At 39.6% G+C, this 7,338-nt stretch overlaps 1 long non-coding RNA gene across 1 annotated transcript; it reads right to left on the reverse strand.

Annotated features, from left to right (window-relative positions):
* Nucleotides 1-277: 277 nt before the first annotated feature.
* LOC146796309 (uncharacterized) lies at nt 278-5,574 on the reverse strand. Its single transcript, XR_014969594.1, has 3 exons — nt 4,717-5,574; nt 2,376-3,490; nt 278-1,148 (listed from the first exon to the last, which is right to left on the reverse strand). It is a non-coding gene; the product is annotated as an uncharacterized LOC146796309 (long non-coding RNA).
* Between the last annotated feature and the right edge of the window lie 1,764 nt (nt 5,575-7,338).

The raw sequence follows: 7,338 nt of genomic DNA on the forward strand, positions 1-7,338 counted from the left end.
ACACATTGCTACAGTCTTCACAAATTCAATTTATACTGAAGACCCTACTAAAAGGTACTGAAAACCGTCAGATGCGATGAACTTCTTTTAATGACAAGCAAACTGAGTAAATCATAGTTTGACTTACCATATAAATTGAAAACGGAGTAAAGAATGCTGATGGAGTTTTTTTTTATTTCGTCTCAGGAACGCAGTCATTCTCTTCTGCAACACTGCCTGCTGGTCATTCAATATATTCTGCAGATGAAAGGCTGATACACAAGTTTTTTTTTTTTTTGGTCTCAGTAATGCACGGAAATTCTCTTCTGCACACTGCCTCTGCTGGTCAATCAATATATTCTGCAGATGAAAGGCTGAGGAACGAGGTTTTTTTTTTGGGTCTCAGCAATGCAGGGAAATTCTCGTCTGCAAACTGCCTCTGCTGGTCACTCAATATATTCTGCAGATGAAAGGCTGAGGAACGAGGTTTTTTGGTCTCAGCAACGCAGGGAAATTCTCTTCTGCCCACTGCCTCTGCTGGTCACAATATAGTGTGCAGATGAAAGGCTGAGTAACAAGGTTTTTTTTGTTTTGTTTTTGGTCTCAGCAACGAAGGAAAATTCTCTTCTGCACACTGCCTCTGCTGGTCACTCAATATATTCTGCAGATGAAAGGCTGAGGAACGAGGTTTTTTTTTTTTTGGTCTCAGGAACGCAGAGTCATTCTCTTCTGCAACACTGCCTGCTGGTCATTCAATATATTCTGCAGATGAAAGGCTGATGAACAAGTTTTTTTTTTTTTTTTGGTCTCAGTAATGCACGGAAATTCTCTTCTGCACACTGCCTCTGCTGGTCACTCAATATATTCTGCAGATGAAAGGCTGAGGAACGAGGTTTTTTTTTTTGGGTCTCAGCAACGCAGGGAAATTTTCTTCTGCAAACTGCCTCAATATATTCTGCAGATGAAAGGCTGAGGAACGAGGTTCTGTTTTTTTTTTTTGGTCTCAACAATGCAGGGAAATTCTCTTCTGCACACTGCCTCTGCTGGTCACTCAATATATTCTGCAGATGAAAGGCTGAGGAACGAGGTTCTTTTGTTTTTTTTTTTGGTCTCAGCAACACATGGAAACTTGCTTCTGCACACTGCCTCTGCTGGTCATTCTATATATTCTGCAGATGGAAAAGTCCACTGTTAGTCAATTTTTAGAACTTGAATATTTCCAAAGTAATGTAACAACAAAAAACAGATCTTTATAAAGCATTGATAATTAATACTATGGAGTCTGTAATATTGTGAAAATCCACAGATCATTAAGAATTCTAAACTCAATTTTATTTTCCACCTAGCATACTCTCAATCCTAGGTCTTATTTGCTACCCCTCTCGAGACAACTCTAGCACCTATATTAGGACGTAGATAAAAAGATCTCATGGCCAGTCGAGTGACAGCATACCCTTCTCACTGAAAATCTTTTAGGTTATGGTACACCACTAGCAAATAAGTTATCTGATAAGTTGAGGTAGGAAGGTTTATGCTACGGTTAGTGGGAATAATAAAAACTATGAATAACAGATTCTAACATCTTCGTTTTTGCACATCCCTATCAGCTAACCTATAGAGAACTCAAGAATATTGGGATCGATCACACCTTCAAACAAATGTAGGAGCCTCAAATAATGCCCTAGTTTCTTTCATCTCAGAATGTTAATCTTCAGTTGGGCATCCTGTCTGGCCTGCTACCCATTTCAATACCATGATAAATATATTCCATTGTATGCTAGGCAATTGATTGTCCCTCATGTCAGATGACATCCTCCTGTAGCTTTATCGTGTTAGGGCACCACTTGACAAAGCGACCAGGGGACGATTACGAAGGAGAATGAGACCTCAGCAATTACGCGCAATATATCTATCTAAAATAAACACTGCAAGGCAAGTAGTAGGAGGTGTAATGGCAATGTCCTTTGCACCACTGAAAGCATTGGGCTCCTTTTGAAAGTTGGCTGGAGTTACAAGAACACAAGGTATCCTAAACAGAAATACATCTCTAGTACCAGAGTAACATGCAAAGTGCAGGGAACCACGTTAAATGAGCTTCCCTACATGTGAAACTAAGTCAATCGCTCTAACTTAAGAAAACTCATTCCAGCCTCAAAGAAAGTAATTTCCCCTGAGGAAATACTGCTAGCACAAGTCTCAAAAGAAAGTTTTCTTAGCCTTGTAGACATTCAAAGTGTTTGATAAACTATCATGACACTCATAGCGTCCTACACATTGCTACAGTCTTCACAAATTCAATTTATACTGAAGACCCTACTAAAAGGTACTGAAAACCGTCAGATGCGATGAACTTCTTTTAATGACAAGCAAACTGAGTAAATCATAGTTTGACTTACCATATAAATTGAAAACGGAGTAAAGAATGCTGATGGAGTTTTTTTTTATTTCGTCTCAGGAACGCAGTCATTCTCTTCTGCAACACTGCCTGCTGGTCATTCAATATATTCTGCAGATGAAAGGCTGATACACAAGTTTTTTTTTTTTTTGGTCTCAGTAATGCACGGAAATTCTCTTCTGCACACTGCCTCTGCTGGTCAATCAATATATTCTGCAGATGAAAGGCTGAGGAACGAGGTTTTTTTTTTGGGTCTCAGCAACGCAGGGAAATTCTCTTCTGCAAACTGCCTCAATATATTCTGCAGATGAAAGGCTGAGGAACGAGGTTCTTTTTTTTTTTTTTGGTCTCAGCAATGCAGGGAAATTCTCGTCTGCAAACTGCCTCTGCTGGTCACTCAATATATTCTGCAGATGAAAGGCTGAGGAACGAGGTTTTTTGGTCTCAGCAACGCAGGGAAATTCTCTTCTGCCCACTGCCTCTGCTGGTCACAATATAGTGTGCAGATGAAAGGCTGAGTAACAAGGTTTTTTTTGTTTTGTTTTTGGTCTCAGCAACGAAGGAAAATTCTCTTCTGCACACTGCCTCTGCTGGGCACTCAATATATTCTGCAGATGAAAGGCTGAGGAACGAGGTTTTTTTTTTTTTGGTCTCAGGAACGCAGAGTCATTCTCTTCTGCAACACTGCCTGCTGGTCATTCAATATATTCTGCAGATGAAAGGCTGATGAACAAGTTTTTTTTTTTTTTTTGGTCTCAGTAATGCACGGAAATTCTCTTCTGCACACTGCCTCTGCTGGTCACTCAATATATTCTGCAGATGAAAGGCTGAGGAACGAGGTTTTTTTTTTTGGGTCTCAGCAACGCAGGGAAATTCTCTTCTGCAAACTGCCTCAATATATTCTGCAGATGAAAGGCTGAGGAACGAGGTTCTTTTTTTTTTTTTTGGTCTCAACAATGCAGGGAAATTCTCTTCTGCACACTGCCTCTGCTGGTCACTCAATATATTCTGCAGATGAAAGGCTGAGGAACGAGGTTCTTTTGGTTTTTTTTTGGGTCTCAGCAGCACATGGAAACTTGCTTCTGCACACTGCCTCTGCTGGTCATTCTATATATTCTGCAGATGGAAAAGTCCACTGTTAGTCAATTTTTAGAACTTGAATATTTCCAAAGTAATGTAACAACAAAAAACAGATCTTTATAAAGCATTGATAATTAATACTATGGAGTCTGTAATATTGTGAAAATCCACAGATCATTAAGAATTCTAAACTCAATTTTATTTTCCACCTAGCATACTCTCAATCCTATGTCTTATTTGCTACCCCTCTCGAGACAACTCTAGCACCTATATTAGGACGTGGATAAAAAGATCTCATGGCCAGTCGAGTGACAGCATACCCTTCTCACTGAAAATCTTTTAGGTTATGGTACACCACTAGCAAATAAGTTATCTGATAAGTTGAGGTAGGAAGGTTTATGCTACGGTTAGTGGGAATAATAAAAACTATGAATAACAGATTCTAACATCTTCGTTTTGCACATCCCTATCAGCTAACCTATGGAGAACTCAAGAATGTTAGGATCGATCACACCTTCAAACAAATGTAGGAGCCTCAAATAATGCCCTAGTTTCTTTCATCTCAGAATGTTAATCTTCAGTTGGGCATCCTGTCTGGCCTGCTACCCATTTCAATACCATGATAAATATATTCCATTGTATGCTAGGCAATTGATTGTCCCTCATGTCAGATGACATCCTCCTGTAGCTTTATCATGTTAGGGCACCACTTGACAAAGCGACCAGGGGACGATTACGAAGGAGAATGAGACCTCAGCAATTACGCGCAATATATCTATCTAAAATAAACACTGCAAGGCAAGTAGTAGGAGGTGTAATGGCAATGTCCTTTGCACCACTGAAAGCATTGGGCTCCTTTTGAAAGTTGGCTGGAGTTACAAGAACACAAGGTATCCTAAACAGAAATACATCTCTAGTACCAGAGTAACATGCAAAGTGCAGGGAACCACGTTAAATGAGCTTCCCTACATGTGAAACTAAGTCAATCGCTCTAACTTAAGAAAACTCATTCCAGCCTCAAAGAAAGTAATTTCCCCTGAGGAAATACTGCTAGCACAAGTCTCAAAAGAAAGTTTTCTTAGCCTTGTAGACATTCAAAGTGTTTGATAAACTATCATGACACTCATAGCGTCCTACACATTGCTACAGTCTTCACAAATTCAATTTATACTGAAGACCCTACTAAAAGGTACTGAAAACCGTCAGATGCGATGAACTTCTTTTAATGACAAGCAAACTGAGTAAATCATAGATTGACTTACCATATAAATTGAAAACGGAGTAAAGAATGCTGATGGAGTTTTTTTTTATTTCGTCTCAGGAACGCAGTCATTCTCTTCTGCAACACTGCCTGCTGGTCATTCAATATATTCTGCAGATGAAAGGCTGATAAACAAGTTTTTTTTTTTTTTTGGTCTCAGTAATGCACGGAAATTCTCTTCTGCACACTGCCTCTGCTGGTCAATCAATATATTCTGCAGATGAAAGGCTGAGGAACGAGGTTTTTTTTTTGGGTCTCAGCAACGCAGGGAAATTCTCTTCTGCAAACTGCCTCAATATATTCTGCAGATGAAAGGCTGAGGAACGAGGTTCTTTTTTTTTTTTTTGGTCTCAGCAATGCAGGGAAATTCTCGTCTGCAAACTGCCTCTGCTGGTCACTCAATATATTCTGCAGATGAAAGGCTGAGGAACGAGGTTTTTTGGTCTCAGCAACGCAGGGAAATTCTCTTCTGCCCACTGCCTCTGCTGGTCACAATATAGTGTGCAGATGAAAGGCTGAGTAACAAGGTTTTTTTTGTTTTGTTTTTGGTCTCAGCAACGAAGGAAAATTCTCTTCTGCACACTGCCTCTGCTGGGCACTCAATATATTCTGCAGATGAAAGGCTGAGGAACGAGGTTTTTTTTTTTTTGGTCTCAGGAACGCAGAGTCATTCTCTTCTGCAACACTGCCTGCTGGTCATTCAATATATTCTGCAGATGAAAGGCTGATGAACAAGTTTTTTGTTTTTTTTTGGTCTCAGTAATGCACGGAAATTCTCTTCTGCACACTGCCTCTGCTGGTCACTCAATATATTCTGCAGATGAAAGGCTGAGGAACGAGGTTTTTTTTTTTGGGTCTCAGCAACGCAGGGAAATTCTCTTCTGCAAACTGCCTCAATATATTCTGCAGATGAAAGGCTGAGGAACGAGGTTTTTTTTTTTTTGGTCTCAGGAACGCAGAGTCATTCTCTTCTGCAACACTGCCTGCTGGTCATTCAATATATTCTGCAGATGAAAGGCTGATGAACAAGTTTTTGGTTTTTTTTTTGGTGTCAGTAATGCACGGAAATTCTCTTCTGCACACTGCCTCTGCTGGTCACTCAATATATTCTGCAGATGAAAGGCTGAGGAACGAGGTTTTTTTTTTTGGGTCTCAGCAACGCAGGGAAATTCTCTTCTGCAAACTGCCTCAATATATTCTGCAGATGAAAGGCTGAGGAACGAGGTTCTGTTTTTTTTTTTTGGTCTCAACAATGCAGGGAAATTCTCTTCTGCACACTGCCTCTGCTGGTCACTCAATATATTCTGCAGATGAAAGGCTGAGGAACGAGGTTCTTTTGTTTTTTTTTTTGGTCTCAGCAACACATGGAAACTTGCTTCTGCACACTGCCTCTGCTGGTCATTCTATATATTCTGCAGATGGAAAAGTCCACTGTTAGTCAATTTTTAGAACTTGAATATTTCCAAAGTAATGTAACAACAAAAAACAGATCTTTATAAAGCATTGATAATTAATACTATGGAGTCTGTAATATTGTGAAAATCCACAGATCATTAAGAATTCTAAACTCAATTTTATTTTCCACCTAGCATACTCTCAATCCTAGGTCTTATTTGCTACCCCTCTCGAGACAACTCTAGCACCTATATTAGGACGTAGATAAAAACATCTCATGGCCAGTCGAGTGACAGCATACCCTTCTCACTGAAAATCTTTTAGGTTATGGTACACCACTAGCAAATAAGTTATCTGATAAGTTGAGGTAGGAAGGTTTATGCTACGGTTAGTGGGAATAATAAAAACTATGAATAACAGATTCTAACATCTTCGTTTTTGCACATCCCTATCAGCTAACCTATAGAGAACTCAAGAATATTGGGATCGATCACACCTTCAAACAAATGTAGGAGCCTCAAATAATGCCCTAGTTTCTTTCATCTCAGAATGTTAATCTTCAGTTGGGCATCCTGTCTGGCCTGCTACCCATTTCAATACCATGATAAATATATTCCATTGTATGCTAGGCAATTGATTGTCCCTCATGTCAGATGACATCCTCCTGTAGCTTTATCGTGTTAGGGCACCACTTGACAAAGCGACCAGGGGACGATTACGAAGGAGAATGAGACCTCAGCAATTACGCGCAATATATCTATCTAAAATAAACACTGCAAGGCAAGTAGTAGGAGGTGTAATGGCAATGTCCTTTGCACCACTGAAAGCATTGGGCTCCTTTTGAAAGTTGGCTGGAGTTACAAGAACACAAGGTATCCTAAACAGAAATACATCTCTAATACCAGAGTAACATGCAAAGTGCAGGAAACCACGTTAAATGAGCTTCCCTACATGTGAAACTAAGTCAATCGCTCTAACTTAAGAAAACTCATTCCAGCCTCAAAGAAAGTAATTTCCCCTGAGGAAATACTGCTAGCACAAGTCTCCAAAGAAAGTTTTCTTAGCCTTGTAGACATTCAAAGTGTTTGATAAACTATCATGACACTCATAGCGTCCTACACATTGCTACAGTCTTCACAAATTCAATTTATACTGAAGACCCTACTAAAAGGTACTGAAAACCGTCAGATGCGATGAACTTCTTTTAATGACAAGCAAACTGAGTAAA

This window comes from Triturus cristatus, chromosome 10 (assembly GCF_964204655.1).
Source record: "Triturus cristatus chromosome 10, aTriCri1.1, whole genome shotgun sequence".
In the NCBI taxonomy this organism is placed as follows: Eukaryota; Metazoa; Chordata; class Amphibia; order Caudata; family Salamandridae; genus Triturus; species Triturus cristatus.